This window comes from Hylobates moloch, unplaced genomic scaffold, assembly GCF_009828535.3.
Source record: "Hylobates moloch isolate HMO894 unplaced genomic scaffold, HMol_V3 SCAFFOLD_16, whole genome shotgun sequence".
Taxonomy (NCBI): Eukaryota; Metazoa; Chordata; class Mammalia; order Primates; family Hylobatidae; genus Hylobates; species Hylobates moloch.
The window spans coordinates 73,685,839-73,703,187 of NW_026652291.1; the positions used below are offsets into that span (position 1 = coordinate 73,685,839).

Consider the following 17,349-nt stretch of genomic DNA (forward strand, 5'->3'; position numbering starts at 1 on the left):
ACATACGTACAACCAACTGATCTTTGACAAAGTTGACAAAAATACATATTGGGGAAAAGATACTCTATTCAATAAATAGTTCTGGGAAAATTGGAGAGCCATTTGCAGAAGAGTGAAACTGGACCCCTATCTCTCACCATATACCAAAATCAACTCAAAATGGATGACAGACTTAAATATAAGACCTGAAACTATAAAAATACTAGAAAAATAAACATAGGAGGAATTCTTCTGAACATTGGCTGAGGCAAAAAATTTATGACTAAGTCTTCAAAAGGAAATGCAACAAAACCAAAAATAGACAAATGGGTCTTAAACTAAAAATCTTTTGCATAGCAAAAGAAATAATCATCCAAGTAAACAATCTACAGAATGAGGGAAAATATTTGCAAACAATGCATATGATAAAGCGCTAATATCCAGAATCTATGAGGAGCTCAAACAGCTCAACAAGAAAAAACATATAACCTCATTAAAAAGTGGGCAAAGTTCATGAACAGGCATTTTTCTTTTTTAAAATTATAGTTTAAGTTCTAGGGTACATGTGCACAACGTGCAGGTTTATTACATAGGTATACATGTGCCATGTTGGTTTGCTGCACCCATCAATTCATCATTTACATTAGGTATTTCTCCTAATGCTATCCCTCCCCAGCTCCCCACCCTCCAACAGGCCCTGGTGTGTGATGTTCCCCTCCCTGTGTCCATGTGTTCTCATTGTTCAACTCCCACTTATGGGTGAGAATATGCAGTGCCTGGTTTTCTGTCCTTGTGATGTTTTGCTGAGAATGATAGTTTCCAGCTTCATCCATGTCCCTGCAAAGGACATGAACTCATCGTTTTTTATGGCTGCATAGTATTCCATGGTGTGTATGTGCCACATTTTCTTTATCCAGTCTATTATTGATGGACATTTGGGTTGGTTCCAAGTCTTTGCTATTGTGAATAGTGCTGCAATAAACATACGTGTGCATGTGTCTTTATAGTAGCATGATTTATAATCCTTTGGGTATATACCTAGGAATGGGATGGCTGGGTCAAATGGTATTTCTGATTCTAGATCCTTGAGGAATCGCCACACTGTCTTCCACAATGGTTGAACTAATTTACCCTCCCACCAACAGTGTAAAAGCATTCCTATTTCTCCACATCCTCTCCAGCCTCTGTTGTTTCTTGACTTTTTAATGATCGCCATTCTAACTGGCATGAGATGGTATCTCATTGCAGTTTTGATTTGCATTTCTCTGATGACCAGTGATGATAAGCATTTTTTCATATGTTTGTTGGCTGCATAAATGTCTTCTTTTGAGAAGTGTCTGTTCATATCCTTTGTCTAGTTTTTGATAGGGTTGTTTGTTTTTTTCTTGTAAACTTGTTTAATTCTTTGTAGATTCTGGATATTAGCCCTTTGTCAGATGGATAGATCGCAAAAATTTTCTCCAATTCTGTAGGTTGCATGAATAGGCATTTTTCAAAAGAAGACATACACGTGGCCATCAAACACATGAAAACATGCTCAACATCACTAATCATCAGAAAAATGCAAATTAAAACCATGATGAGATATCATCACCTTACACTAGTTAGAATGGCTATTAAAAAGTCAAAAAACAACAGATGTTGATGGAGATGCAGAAAAAAGAGAATGCTTATATACTGCTGGTGGAAATGTAAAATATTACAACTTCTATGGAAAACAGGATGGAGATTTCACAGAACTAAAAATAGAACTATCATTCAATCCATCAATCCCACTACTGGGTATCTACCCAAAGGAAAAAAAAAAAGCATCATATTAAAAAGATACCTGCACTCATCTGTTTATTGCAACACTATTCCCAATAGCAAAGTCATGGAATCAATCTAAGTGTCCATCAACAGATGACTGGATAAAATACTGTGGTATGCCATGGAATACTACTCAGCTATAACAAAGAATGAAATCATGTTTTTGAAACGACATGGATGGAACTGGATGCCACTATCCTAAGTGGGATGACTCAGAAACAGAAAGTCAAAAAACTTCGTGTTCTCCTTTATAAGTGGAAGCTAAACAATGAGTACACATGGACATACAGAGTGTAGAATAACAGATTTTGGAGAGTCCAAAACTGGGAGGATGGGAGAGGGGTGAGGAAAACAATACCACCTACTGGGTATAATGTACATTTATTTGGGTGATGGGTACTAAAAGCCTGGACTTTACTAGTATGCAATATATCCATATAACCCAGTTGTGCTAGTACCCTTAAATCCATTTTTTATAAAGTCCTTCACCAGACAGCTCACTGATAAATAAGTCTCGCTGAGGAAATTCCTTGCTCCATTCTGATCACTCCCATCTTCTCACCAGCTCCCCTTTTCTTATCTCTTGTTTCTAGTTTCTGTCCCTCCCATTCATAAAGTAACCGTCATTCACATTTTAACTCACTCTTTCATTAATATACTTTGTGCCAAGCACTAGGATAAACACCTTTTTCTAGGATCTTATTGTCCGAAATCAATTAAGACCTTAATTTTCTCCAAGGACCTTTCTCTGACATGGTAGACAAAGTGTTGATATTGTACCTGCCTGCATTATTTGACCAAGATGTTGCCTTTCATATTACCTTATAGGTCTGACACATAGTAACACCCAGATAACATTATATTAAATGCATATATGCACACACACACTCTTACACATACACATCTATCTGTATACATCAACATATATATATAAATTCATATACCCAGACATGACTCAGTATCCATATTAACAGTCGGAATGACTTGTATATTTTCCACTGAATTGAATATGTATTAGTCACATGATTACCATATTTAATCCAGGTTATAAACTGCTTAACAGCCATTCCTGTGTTTAATCACCACTCTCTGGCAGTTAGCATTAATTTGATGTTATTTGTCAGTAAAGGCAATATGAGTGTGGGCTCTGGAGCCACACTCTTTGGCCTTAAATTTTGGCTCAACCACATGTTAGCTGTTTACCCAGCATGGAAAACTCTAGTACAAAAAGTGAGCAAATTAATTCCACTGCATTACTGGTGCAAGAAAGATGGAGTGTATGCCAGTTCTCTGTACTAGTGTTTATGGAAATGAATTAGTACATTGTTGTTAGTTGCCTGATTTAACAGCTTGACCTAGCTACAGGGCTATACATGACGGCAGCTGGGGCAGAAAGCCTCAGAATTCAGAGATGTCCTCCACAAAAGGAACCTTAACTAAGTGTGTGACCCAGTGCCTCAGGAATTCACACCCTGTTGTGGAATTCTGCTGCAACCAATTCATACACGTCTGAAGCCAAAGATGCCGTGCACTAAGTGCACCAAGCAGACTGTTCCCCAAGTATAAGTCACATTTGGAAGTGCATTAACTACGGCCATTGGTTATTATAGTACATTCCAAAATTAATTTCTGGAGGTGCCCCCTAGTGGTATTAGAGTTAAAAGCAGCTCATCAATGGTCCCAACCCTGCCAAATACCCAAGCTTTGGACCCGGGCATTTTGTAGGTTACTATTTACAATCTGATTTAGTGGACTTCCAATTCACTAAATTAGTCTCCAAAGGAAAAGTGTGATGACCGTTTGGATTTCTACGGGAATTGAGACTATTGAGGGAGGGATATGTTAGAAACAAAAATAGCAGTTGTGCACAATGCTTTACAATTATTATCCCATTCAATTTTTTACATGACATAGGTACTATTCTCTCAGCGAAGTTAAGCAACTTTCCTAGTAGTGAAACAGCTAGTAAGTGACGGAGTTAGGATAAGAACAAAGGTCTGTTTGACTCCAAAACCTCAGCTCTTGAACACCATATGACTTTCATGTTCTCAAGGAGTCACAATCAAGTCCACTGGGGAATTTCATTCTACCTCCTGGCTCTAACGCTTCTTCCCTGACTATGTCTCTAATGTTGGCTGAAGGCTTCCACCACCTCAGGCTCTGGTTGGTTTCTGCATAGAGCTAAAATGCTGGCTTTTGAGGAACAGCTGAGCCAAGGTTTGTCGTCTCTTTTGTCATTCAGTCCTCTGCATCAGTTTTTTAAAAAAGTGCCCAAGTCCTTATTTAACTGACTAAAACACAAGTTAAATGAACAGTCACTGAGCTTTCTGGATTTATTGAGTCAACGTCTACATGTACTTTACAGACTTCTGCATATGCACAGTCTTCCAGATCATTTTGAAAAATGAGTTCCTTCATACCACATTATTATCAATGAATAAATAAGGGTTAGCTATTTCCCTACCTAACTCCTTCAGTCAATATCCTATGAGTTGGATAAACTAAGTAGGATTCAAAACACTTGAAAAACAATGCAGAAGACAACCCTAGGGCTTAGTTTGTGGACTTCGTCTGTTTCCCTGGTGATTTCATTGGGTCCTATGACTTTAGTTATCCACCATATGCTGGTAACCGTCATACATCTCCAGTTTCTCCAGTCATCTACTAACCATCTCTACATGGATGTCTAACAGGCATCTTGTAATTAGCATGTTCAAAACGAACTCCAGATTCTCCCTCCACAGACTTGCTCCACCCACAATATTCTCCAGATTGGTGTTAAATCAAGTTTAGCCTAAGGCTGCCTTTTTACATATTTAAAGTTCAGCTTAAGGTTTCTCTGTCCATCATGAACTATTACCTAAAGGGAAGTGTAAACAGACTGCAGCCTACTCTTGTGCCAATCACCGAATTTTGGCCAATCCAATGTGGCCAACTGTTCAAACTGTGTTCAAATAAGGCAAATGCCAAACTATAACCAATCTGGCTGTTTTCTGTACCTCTCTTATGTTTTCTGTATGTCACTTTCCTTTTTCTGTCCATAAATCGTCCACTGTGTGGCTGTGCTGGAGTCTCTGAGCCTACCCTGGCTCAGGAGGCTGCCTGGTTCGCGAATCATTCTTTGCTCAATTAAATTCTTCTAAATTTACTTTGGCTAAAGTATTTTTTTTTAATCATCAGTGAATAGCAACTCCACCTTTCCAGTTACTCAGGCCAGAATCTTCGAAATCATGCTTGAGTTCTTTCTCTACTTCATGTCTACTATCCTGGTGTAAGCCCTGATCATATCTTACTCTAAACATTGCAGTAGTCTCCCAACTGGTTTGCCTACAGTCTCTTCTCCAAGCAGTGCCAGAATGGTCCTATTAAAATAAAAAATGGATCACGTCATTCCTCTGTGCCTAATTTCTCAATGCCTTCCTATCTCCCTCAGAGCAAAACCAAAGTCTCCTCAAACAGCGCAGGCACACTGCTCCCCTCCTACTGCATTCTACCTTCCCATTCATCACCTCTCGCTCTGGTCCGGGATCCCTCTCCAACCCCACTGGCCTTCTTCCTGTTCCCTGGCCCAGGCACACCATTACTCCAGCGCCTTTACACACGCTGCGCCTTGCCTGGGATCCTCACCCCACAAAGCCGCAGGGCTCACTGTTCACCTCCTTCACATCTTTTCACAAACATTAACCTCTCATTACCTCCCCTTTATTCTATTTAATGTTGCAGCACCCCCATCTGAGTCCTTTCTATTCGTTCTGTCTGCTTTATTTTTCTTCATAGAATGGATCCCTTGGAACATGCTTTATCATTTACTTGCTTATTTTATTGTATTTACTCTCTGTTGTTCCAACTAAGATGTCAGCTCCATGAGGGTATGGCAGGGATTTCTGTCTGTTTTATTTACTGATGTCTCCCCAGGACCAAATATAGGACCTGACATATAAGAGGCACTCAGTAAATATTTGTTGACTGGAAGGATAAATGAGTTATATTCCCACTGATGCAGAATGTTGGTGTTGTGAACACAAAATTGTATCTGGCATTTTGAACTATTCTAAGATCAATCTCTTTCACATTCCTATCAAATGTCCATTTTTTTCTGGTTTCTTATCAAAATGGCTAACCATGGGGAAAGTTTTGGGCATTTGATCTAGTGAACAAATGTAGACTTCAATAAATGGCCACTGAGGAAGCCAAGACTTCCTAGGAGTTCTTATCCCCCATCAACTACCAAGCTATGGTAATGAAGGCATTTTTACTCACCCAATCCACGTCATCCCGTCTCCATGGAGGCAGAACCTAATCCTAGTGTTCACACCTTTGAGGCTATGTGCTCAGGAAATCACCAGGCCTGGTATGACTGGTTTAGTCACCTGGTCTTATTCTCCTGGTAGTAATTGTGTGAGACATGAGCGGATGACTTAATTTTAAGTCTAATTTGATGGGGGCTTTTGAGATGTTTATTTCCCTCCTGAAAACATGAATTCTTGGGCCTTATCTCCAGAGATTCTGATTTGGTAGGTCTGAGGGAAAGTTTGAAAATTTGTATTTTTAACACCATCCCTAACTTCACGTTGAAAAATTAAAAATATTTAAAAAAACCAAAACTACTCTATCACGCTAATGAAGTAGGGCTGCTCTTACCCAGATGACTATCTGTTAGGAAGGAGACCAAAGGACTCAGTACCTTTGCCAGGCAGTTCCCCAGGAATTTCATGAGATCATCCCTCACTTTCTAATTGAGGGTCTTCACTGTTTTTGAGCCAAAGACTGCTGATTGTGGGAGTGCTTCATGCCTCTGCTCTGGCCATCTCTGGCCTCTGAGACCAGGGAGCTACAAATATTCCCACTGGCCATGATCACTGACTACTAGTTCACAGCCCCAAAGATGGGCTGGCTAGAGGGGCTTTGTTCCTCTGAGGGCTATGTCTTGGTTTCCTCTACTGTTTATTTAGGAACAACACTAAGATATGCCAAAACCAGATTATTGTCTTGTCTACATCTTCTCAAAAGAGATTAATATTTCATTCCACCTCTGTCTATCAAGACTAGTAGAAATCTGGGTTGGGATAAAGCATGTTTTCACTGTTTAAATGCTAGAACAACATTTAAATGAGAATACTTCTCTCTCATTCTGCTAAGAGTCATGCCCTTTGCAGAACAGGTACAACAGGAAGTAGCCCCTGCTGTAAAGCAAGCAGGACCACACCTAAGGCTGTTTGAGCTGAAGAATGTAGGAAAATGCTTTCCTTATGCTTTATGCAATGAACCAACAAAGAAGTCAGGCTTCTCTGGTGTTCTGCAGGTGATTGATTTTTAGAGAAGCAACACTGCATGGGGAGTCTGGCTACAGATTTAGCTTCTAAATTGATTACTAACTTGAAGAAAAAGAACTTCAGAATTACGTACTAATCTTGGTGTTTACACTTCCCACAAAACCACTAACTGTCTGGGGCTCTTTTTCCCCAAGCACTTCCACAACCCTCAGATATAATCTATACTTTTCATTACTGTTTTCAGGACCATTCACTTATTTATCAGCAAGTATTTCATGAGCCTGGTACTAGTTATCAATTGTACTTCTAATTTTGTCACTGAAATAGCAAACATACTTCAATTTTGTCAATTATCAAGTCCAGAAGCTAGGGAGATCCAGCCACAATATTTTATCAATGTGGATAGTTTGTCCATGAGGCAGAAGTATATTTTTCTCTCAATTTTCAAGCAACACTGATTGATGGAAAGGTGATCTTTACTTACTGCCTCAGGCAAATAACTGAGCACCTAAAGATTTGGAGTCTATATTTGGAATGTGAATTTTTCTCTCCAGTAAATTCATTCATGCATTCATCTGACAAATAATTGAGTATCTGATATGTGCTAGGCATGCATCTCTGGGCTAAGGATAGAACAGTGAACAAGTCAGACACACTTCTCATCTACACAGAGTCTACGTCCTGCTGGGGAGCCAGGCAAAGAACAGGCAGAAAACACATGAATGAAATAATGCAAGGTCAACATTGCTCATCATGAGGGAAATGCAAATCAAAACCACAATGAGATACCATTTTACTATTATTAGGACAGTTATTACAAAACAAAAATAAAGAAATCCTACAAAATAACAAGTGTTGAAAAAGATGTGAAGAAATTGGAACCCTTACGCATTGTTGTTGGGAATGTAAAGTGGTGCAGCCGCCACGGAAAACAGCATGGAGTATCTTCAAGAAATTAAACATAGACTTACCATATGATCCAGCAATTCTACTTCTGGGTATATACCCACAAGAAGTGAAAGCAGAGACTTGAACAAATATTTGTACACCCATGCTCATAACAGCATTATTCACAATAGCCAAAAGGTGAAAACAACCCAAATATCCATTGATGTCTGAATAAAGAAAATGTGGCATATATAAACAATGGGATATTATACAGCCTTAAAAGAGGTTCTGACACATGCTATAACATGAGGACATCATGCTACATGGAATAAGCCAGACACAAAAAGAAAAGTACTGTATTGACGTGGTTTGGCTGTGTCCCCACCCAAATCTCATCTTGAATTGTAGCTTCCATAATCCCCACATGTTGTGGGAGGGGTCTGGTGGGAGGTAATTGAATCATGGGAGCTATTACCCTCATGCTGTTCTTGTGATAGTGAGGGAGTTCTCAAGAGATCTGATGGTTTTATAAGGGGCTCTCCTCACCTTTGCTTGCACTTCTCCTTCCTGCCACCATGTGAAGAAGGATGTGTTTGCTTCCCTTTCTACCATGATTGTAAGTTTCCTGAGGCCTCCCCAGACATACTGACTATAAGTCAATATATTACTCAGTCTTGGGTATGCCTTTAGCAATGTGAGAACGAACTAATAAATGTATGATGCCATTTCTATGAGGTACCTAGAATAGTCAAACTCACTGAGACAGAAAGTAGAATGGCGGTTGCCAGTGGCTGGGGGAGACAGGCTTAATGGGTTCAGAGTTTCAGTTTGGGAAGTTGAAAAGGTTCTGGAGGTGAATGATGGTGATGGTTGCACAACAGTGTGAATTACTGAATGCCACTGAAGTGTATACTTAAAATAGCTAAAATGGCAAATTTTATGTTATGTATATTATGACATAATAAAAAATAACAGAAAGTGAAAAGATATAAGAAAAATAAAACAGGAGGGTAACCGGTTGCTCTTGGATGGAAGGAAGCTACTAATTCCAATTAGGTTTCCAGGAAACGACCCACTGAGAAGATAGTGGCTGAGCTAGGAAGGCTTGTGTTTAGAAGAGGTACAATCTATCAAAAGGAGAGAGAAAATTTAAAAATGGAGAGTTTGGGGAACACATCACTACATCTTAAGAATCTCAGCCATCAGTTTATAAGCTTTAGCTTTCCTTTTCATGTAAAGGGCATGGAGAAACCATGATTTCAAAGGCAGTTTCTTGGGATGTTCTAAAATTTAATTGAAAAAATATTTCATGTTCTCTAGATTCATTCCTCTCCCTAAAGGGAACTTAATGCATAGTAGTTGCATACTGTAAAGACATTGATGATTTAAAACTAAATCATTTGATAAAATCCACCAGAAGCAAAGCCAATATTTATAGAATTTCAGAACCATAGCACTTCTGAACTAGAAAGGGCCCTTCACAGCTCTTTAGTCCTCTCCTCTGAAGCTTGATTTCTCTCTATAGTGTATCCACCAAGTGGTTACCTGGCTTCTGATGAGGCACCTCTAGATGGCAGGATCTCAGAACATTCAGTGTTTCCATACAATCTTGAGATGGCTCTCTCACTGGGGACAGAGAGAGAGAGAGAGAGAGAGAGAGAGAGCAAGAGAGAGAAAAAGAGAGCACAGGCTCCTGCTTTGATCCCAGATCCATTTTTTGAAAACTTTTACCTGATTCTATTCACCAGGCTAATTTTAGGTATCAACTTGACTAGGCTACAGGGTGCCCAGATATTTGGTCAAATGTTATTCTGAGTGTTTCTGTGAGGATGTTTTTGGGTGAGAGTAACATTTAAGTCAGGAGATGGAGTAAAGCAGACAGCCCTTCATAATGTGGGTGGGCCTCATCCAATCAGTTGAAGGCCTGAGTAGAACAAAGGGCTGATCTTTCCTGGAAAAAGAGAAAATTCTCCAGACTGAGCTCAGCCTTTAAACTGGGATATCAGTTCTTCTAGTTCTATAGCAGCTTCTAGCCTTCAGACTGCACACCTACCACTCCTCTACTTCCTTAAGGCTATATATGATAGAAAAAAATAAGGTGGGTGGGTGAGGATAAATATCTTCCAAGTACATTAAAGGGGAAAAGGGAAGGGAAATAAGATTCGATGAGAGTTGCTTAGCACATAATTTGATTTCATCTTTATTTACAGATGTGGAAACAAAGATTCTTGGAAACTAAGTAGCTTATCTACATAGTTAAGAAGTAATTGATACGGGATGGAACCCCAGATCTCTCTGATCCTGAAGCCTGTGGTCTGTGCCCTGTGCCATATCACACGGCATACACACTGTGGGCATTTGAAAGAATTTCCAGAATGATATAAGTTGATGGCATGAACAAACAAAAGACAGTGCCCAAAAGAGAAAAAAAAAAGAGATAAAAGTATAATACAAGGAAAAGTTAAATATAATAAGAAAGAAGCTATTAATTTATCTACTTGTACTTTGTCTTCCTACAGAATTCAGTAATTTTCATAGTAATGCATTTTTACTGCCAGTAGCAAAATCGGTGGCAAAGGAGAAATAATTACTTTTTTTCAGGAGAGCTAAGGGATGAGAAAAATTGAATTTAGAAAACTCAATACACAGTTAATAATCATCTTTAAAGTATGAATTATGATGAAAACTGTAAATGCTCAGAAAATAGTAGAGGAAAATAAAAATTTAAAATTAAAATCACAAAAACAATCTACAATTCTAAAATAAAGAGGAAAAGAAAATGAAACAAAGAATTCCATTTAGTTTGGACCCTTGAAAAACCATGGTCTAAAACCACACTCCCATTTATATTAAATAATAATGAATGAGGACAAATCTGGTATCCAACAACACTTTAGAAAAGTCTGACTCCAGTTTTTATCCAGCTATAGGGATGGAGGTTCCCTAGTCACTGAAGAAGCAATAGTGTGATATCAGGGAAGAATTCAGTTATCACTCACCATGTAAAACCAACACTGTATTCAGAAAGTGGGCATTTTGCACATATAACATTTCCATGAACCATACATGTATGCACACAAGCACTCATGTGTGTACACACATATACACACTCACATGCAAGGTGATTTTCTTCCTTCATCCCTGTCAGTGCCCTGTAGTGGCAGTCATTGATCTCTATGTGACCCAAACTCCCATGGGGCATGGCAATGTATCTGTGCTATGGTGACAAAGTTCAACATCTCACACACTTGGATGCTATGGTAATATCAAATTGCTTTAACATTTCTAAACACTCTCAATTTCTGTGCTTATTGTGAACCATTCTTTGACCCTCATTTTCTTCTGGATATTAAAAAAATCTCTATATATCAAATATATGAACACATAGGTCGTTTTTATCAACATAAGAGGAATCATACTAAACAGATTAGTCCACTACTTGCCTTTTGTACTTAATTGATATCTTTCTTACTGGCCACCAGCTCCACAGCCTGTTCCTGGTGAAGGCCTCAGAGCTCCACCTCTCCCTCTGGAGGCCAAGTGGAGTCCATGTAACAGGCCTGGCATCTGTACCAGGATGGCAAATGAGAGGCTGGGACTCAGCACATAAAGTGGATTTTCTGCATGGCTGAGCCAAGTGCTTCCAACCGTCCAGCCACATGTTTCTCTATATGGTTCTGGCATCTATGGCTTAGGATAGAGCCAGAATTTGGCTTGATTTCTACACTGAAAAGCTTGATAGAATGCTGGGGTGGTGCCATCCCATAATAAAAGAGGTGGTTCCCTCAGATTGGCACACCATTCTCATTTGCCTTGGGAGTCCCTCCAAAAGGAAAGGGGGCTTAAGTAAAAGTGGGTGTGTCCATGTTATCCATGCCAGGACCTGGGTGGAGAAGGGGAGTGGGGGCAGCTGAGGGAAGGTGGATGAAGAAGAAAAGTTCTGAGTGATTGGAAGCTGGTGCCAGTTGGAGCTGGAAGACGATGTTCGACCGCCTCCTTCTGCACATGTGTGGCCACCAGGGGATTGCCTGGCTACGTACGCGGCTTCACATCTGTCAGCTAAATCAAAGATGCATAATTGAAGATGCAAAGCGAGAAGCATGACGTGGTTCACAAGGCTCCCCAGAGGTTTTGGATCTGTAATCCAGTGAGGAGATTTTAATGAGATTTGAGCCAAGTGTTCTCATCTGTGGGAGAGGGTCTTACTCCAGCTGTGCTCAAGGATGCGGAAAACAGTTTTTTGAAAAATTTGGGCGGTCTTTCTTGATTGGTCACTGCCTACCCATTTCCCTTGGCACCCTTGGGCCTTCCTCCCAAAGAAACGCTTCTTTTTGAAGCTTGGGCAATTTCTGAGCATGAGGAAGGCTCAAGAGATGCTATGATTGAGGTGTTAGGACAAATGAGTCAAATAAAACCATTAACCTGGTACAGTTCCTTAGAACCAAATTTAAACATTTCCAAATGTTTAATCGTAAAAGCAATACATATTCAAGATAAATATTCAAACAATACATAAGGATGGAAAGTGTGAAATGAAAGTGTAAACGGAACTTTTTGCTCACATTCTGAGAACACTATTTCCCAAACATTCTCTGCTGTAGAAATAATACTTTCTTGATTCCAATCCTCATAGACCAATACTTTTGTAAAATACATTAAAATTACTGAGTTGGGTGTGGTGGCTCCCGCCTGTAATCCTGGCACTTTGGGAGTCTGAGGTGGGCAGATCACTCGAGCCCAAGAGTTCGAGACCAGCCTGGGCAATATGGTAAAACCTCGTCTTTACAAAAAAAAAAAAAAAATTACCCAGGCATGGTGGCATGTGCCTGTAGTCCCAGTTACTACAGAGGCTGAGGTGGGAGAATTGTTTGAGCCTGGGAGGCAGAGATTGCAGGGAGCCGATATTGCACCACTGCTCTCCAGCCTGGGTGACAGAGTGAGATCCTGTCTCAAATAATAATAATAATAATTATTATTATTATTATTGAAATAATTACAAAAAAGTACCCAAATACACATAAAGTACAAACTCATCAGAAACAATACAAAGTTCAACAGCTCACACACTTGGATGCTATGGTAATATCAAATTGCTTTAACATTTCTAAACACTCTCAATTTCTGTGCTTATTGTGAACCACACTTTGACCACTCATTTTCTCCTGGAAATTAAAAAAAAAATCTATATATATCAAATATATGAACACATAGATCATTTTTATCAACATAAGAGGAATCATGCTAAACAGATTAGTCCATTACTTGCCTTTTGTACTTAATTCATATCTTTCTTACTGGCCCTTAAAGATCTATCTCATTCTTTTTCATAGCTGTCTTGTATTTCATTGTATGAAGGTGCTACAATTTTTTTAAACTAGTCTCAATATTTATGGACATGCAGGTGGTTTCTACATTCCGCTTATGTTGAAAATGTAATGGCATGACCTCCGGAAATGGACTGGTGTTCATTCTATTCATTCTATTTACCTTTTGATGCCAAAGTCACCACTAGCACTTGCTAGAATTTCTTCCTTGTGAACAAAAGCAAAATGTTTTGCAGTCCAAAGTTTCCTTTCCTTCAAACCAGTTTATTGAGCACTCTGAGTCACACCAGTGCTAAAATGACCAGAACAAGCATTTGTCACCATGCATAGCATAAGGCACACCCTCCTCCAGAGGTGAGGGCTGGGTGCCTACTGCAAGAGGATGGAGATTAATTCTTCAAGGGGAGCCTTTGCGTTTTCCTTTAAGTAGCAGAAAAGTGAATATGCAGCAATGAATGCAGACTGGCTCAGGGGCCCCAGAAAGCTGAAAGCACACCACAGCCACTCAGCCAATGGTGAACTCTTACCCTGGTGGCTCAGACCTCACCAACAGAGCCTGCATGAAGGGAGGTCAGCCTTGGTGACTAACCTCAGCTTAGTTCTCAATTCCTTTTTTTCAGTGTTTGCCAGAAGAAGTGAACTGGGGCTCTACATGATCTCCTGCATGAGTTTTCATGTTACTGCTAGGGCTTCAAGTGGCTGATTATGGGAGCAGTTAGCTTTGTATGTGAACCACTTCCAGGCAGGCAGGTCTAGTCAAGATGAACCTGAGTGTTTGGCCACAGAAGACTCCCTCTGGGCCCAGGGCATGACCCAGGAGAGGGGCGTAGTGTTTCTTATGTTTATAATTCAGATGTCTCCAACAACACAGCCAATTAGTCAGGTCTCTGGGCATGTTTGGAGATACTGGAAAGGATTCTGTGTCGAAGGCGAAACTCCTCAAGCAGAAAGATGAGCTTTCTTTTCTATACTGGGTCAGTCAGGTCAAAAAAAAAAAAAAGGAGGTTTTAGGTTTGTACCATGAAATTCATCAACTTAGTTTTAGTTAACCCCAATGGGAGGAAGCAGCAATATTTCCCCTTTGCATTTTCAGTTGAGAAGAGGAATGATCTTAGATACCCCAAAGACTGATAGGGACCTGAAAGCCTCTTGTGTGGGAACTGGATGCATCCTGAGGGAACCAAATTCTTTGGTTCTGATAAAACTTCAAGCAAAAACTCCTGAAGAGAGCAACCCAGAGCAGAGGCGTCCAGGAGAACAATCCAGTGTGAGTTACATCGAGAAAGGATGCATTTCAGCAAGGGATGATTTAGCTTTGCTTCTGCAACGTGCATTATCCACGTGAAAGGAGGTTGCAGAGGGGTTTGAGCAACAACCCAGAGACACGTGGGCATTTTCGTTATTCAGCTCCTGTTCATTCTGGGCTCTGAGATGAAACCCTGAGTCCCAGGTATTGCCCACACTGGGAGAGAACTCAGGCTCGGCATTTCTTCAGTGACCTGCCAGCCCCTAATGCACAACTCTTGTAGGATTTTTTTTTTTAAACCCTGCAAAGAGCCCTTTGAGTGCAAACCTGCCCCAGCAGGCCTGCCTTCACATTTCCTTCAGAAATGTTTTCTTTTCCTTCTGAATATGCTCATTTGAGTGGGCACCCTTTCTGCTCTCAGCGTCTTTTGTGTGAAAGTAAGGTTGCCATCTAAATCTAGGAAAAGCAGTCTTGAAATGTGTATCTAGTTTCCTTCTGAAAAAAAACAGGAGACCTTTTTTTCTGTAAATATCATCTCCATTTTGTCGTTCTTTTGAGGGACATTTTGTTGTGCTGACATAGAAATGCTTATTCTTGTCTTCAAATTCCTCATTTTACAAACTATCCACCAGACAAGCTCTAAATGTTTTGTGTTGCTGAGACAACCCTTGGTTACAAGTGAGCTCTCCTTGGCGGAGATGATCTCATTTATGTCTTACAGAGGAGAAAACCAAGTCCCCAAAGGGGAAAGGCCAGGATCACAGAATAATTGAGTTAATACCAGTAGAAAAAGATCACCTGTTTCCTCCTCACACGGTAAAGCTCTCATCTCCAGTGGATAGTGACTCAAGCAGTTATAGATCACGCCTGTAATCCCAGCACATTGGGAGGCCAGATCACGAGGTCAGGAGATCGAGATCATCCTGGCCAACATGGTGAAACCCCATCTCTATTAAAAATACAAAAATTAGCTGGGTGTGGTGGCGCATGCCTGTAATCCCAGCAACTCAGGAGGCTGAGGCAGAAGAATCGCTTGAACCCAGGAGGTGGAGATTGCAGTGAGCCGAGATCACGTCATTGCACTCCAGCCTGGTGACAGAGCGAGACTCCATCTAAAAAAAAAAAAAAAAAAAAAATAGAAAGAAATTGCTAAGTCCATCCTTGGGCACATTTTTCCTTATGTCATCTTCATAAATGAATCAGTGTACATCTTTCCCATGCATGCTTTCTCTCTGGTTAAGTGAGGGAAGAAGCTGGCTGTTCACTGGCAGTCGCTGAGGACTTTGCTGCTAGGATGTGCCCAGGAGAGGTATGTGGACACTACAGTTTCAGGGGCAGCAGGAACTGCCTCCCTTGTGATACAGCCTTCAAGATGCTACTTTGTTGTGCATCATCACAGACCATGGCAAGGCCAATCCAAATTGCATTTCACAAGGCACAACTAAATAATAACTTGTGACATTATTGCCATGTTGATTTAGGGAGCTAGGCAGAAGGAAGGAAGGAAGGAAGGCAGGCAGGCAGGCAGGCAGGCAGGCCTCATGACGAAAATCTCTGGAGAAGAGAGATAGTAAGTTTTTTATTGCACTGTCTTAGGTAGGCAAGGAGAAGCTCGGTCCCTACTGACAAAGGCCTCTCAAATTGAGTGGGAGAGAAAAATTGAACACCAGACTTAGTGCCATTCACTGCCTGTCATGGTGAGGGTCCTGCCAGCTCCATACTGGCACTCCCTGAGTTTGTCTACACACACAAGATTTTTCTGTTCTGAAACAAATGGTTTAGTCAGAGATATAGGAGAGCAAAATGCTACTGCACACATATTGTAACTTTTGAACATTTTTTCACCTCCTGTCTACCTCCCTCACTCATGTCTGTATTTACTGATGATATGGAATGCCAGTGTGCGTGTTTAAGGGGAACCCCCAAGGAGAGGGCTTTAGCTCCCTCCCAAATAACACATCAAGGGTGGAGGGGAAAAGGGAAGGAAAGAGGTAGGGAGAAAAGGTGATCACAAGAAAAGAGAAAGGGGAAAAAAAGGAGAGAGGAAGAAGGGAAAGAAAGGAAAACAAGTGTAAAGTGGTTTTTGCCTCATTATTAATTTTCATTCTTGCCAAAGTTGCTCGGTAGATTCTTAGAGGCTGCAGAGCATGTTCCTTGAAAACCAACTGGATGTCATGACCAGGCTTAAAAGCATCTCTTTAATTACAGCCACAGCGATGTTCCTCTTCCCTTTCATCTGGGGCCTCTAAGGAGCTCAGCTCCTGCCCATTCTCTCGTGAAAGGTTATCCGTGCCACATCACCATTCAGTTTGTGCATCCAAACAGAAGCCTTGGAGCATTTTCTCCTGGCTTTGGTTGGCACGGCCGGCCTGTGGGGTGTGACTCTACTACTCTCCCCATCTGCCTTTTGTTCTCCTCTTGAGCACTTATCAGATTAGTGGCCTGCTCTGTGCCAGATGTGTCCTTCACGAAAGCATTCACTTCAGGCCACTTCCTTGAAGGGGCTGTGACTGCGCTCCTCTCTCTCAGAAGATGCGAACCAGGAAAATATTTGCTTTTCTCTCTCTATAGAGTTGGCGTATTTTAAAGTTGACTCGATTGAGTTGCAGAGACTGCTATAGAGCATTAAAAATGATTTGCAATCAGGCAGGAGAAGGAAATAAAGGGTATCCAATTAGGAAAAGAGGAAGTCAAACTGTCCCTGTTTGCAGATGACATGATTGTATATCTAGAAAACCCCATTGTCTCAGCCCAAAATCTCCTTAAGCTGATTAGCAACTTCAGCAAAGTCTCAGGATACAAAATCAATGTACAAAAATCACAAGCATTC

General features: G+C 40.6%; 1 protein-coding gene across 2 annotated transcripts in view; it reads right to left on the minus strand.

Moving 5' to 3' along the window:
* Positions 1-17,349, minus strand: part of SLC25A21 (solute carrier family 25 member 21) — a 523,509-nt gene that overhangs the window by 76,129 nt on the left and 430,031 nt on the right. The window lies entirely within an intron of this gene.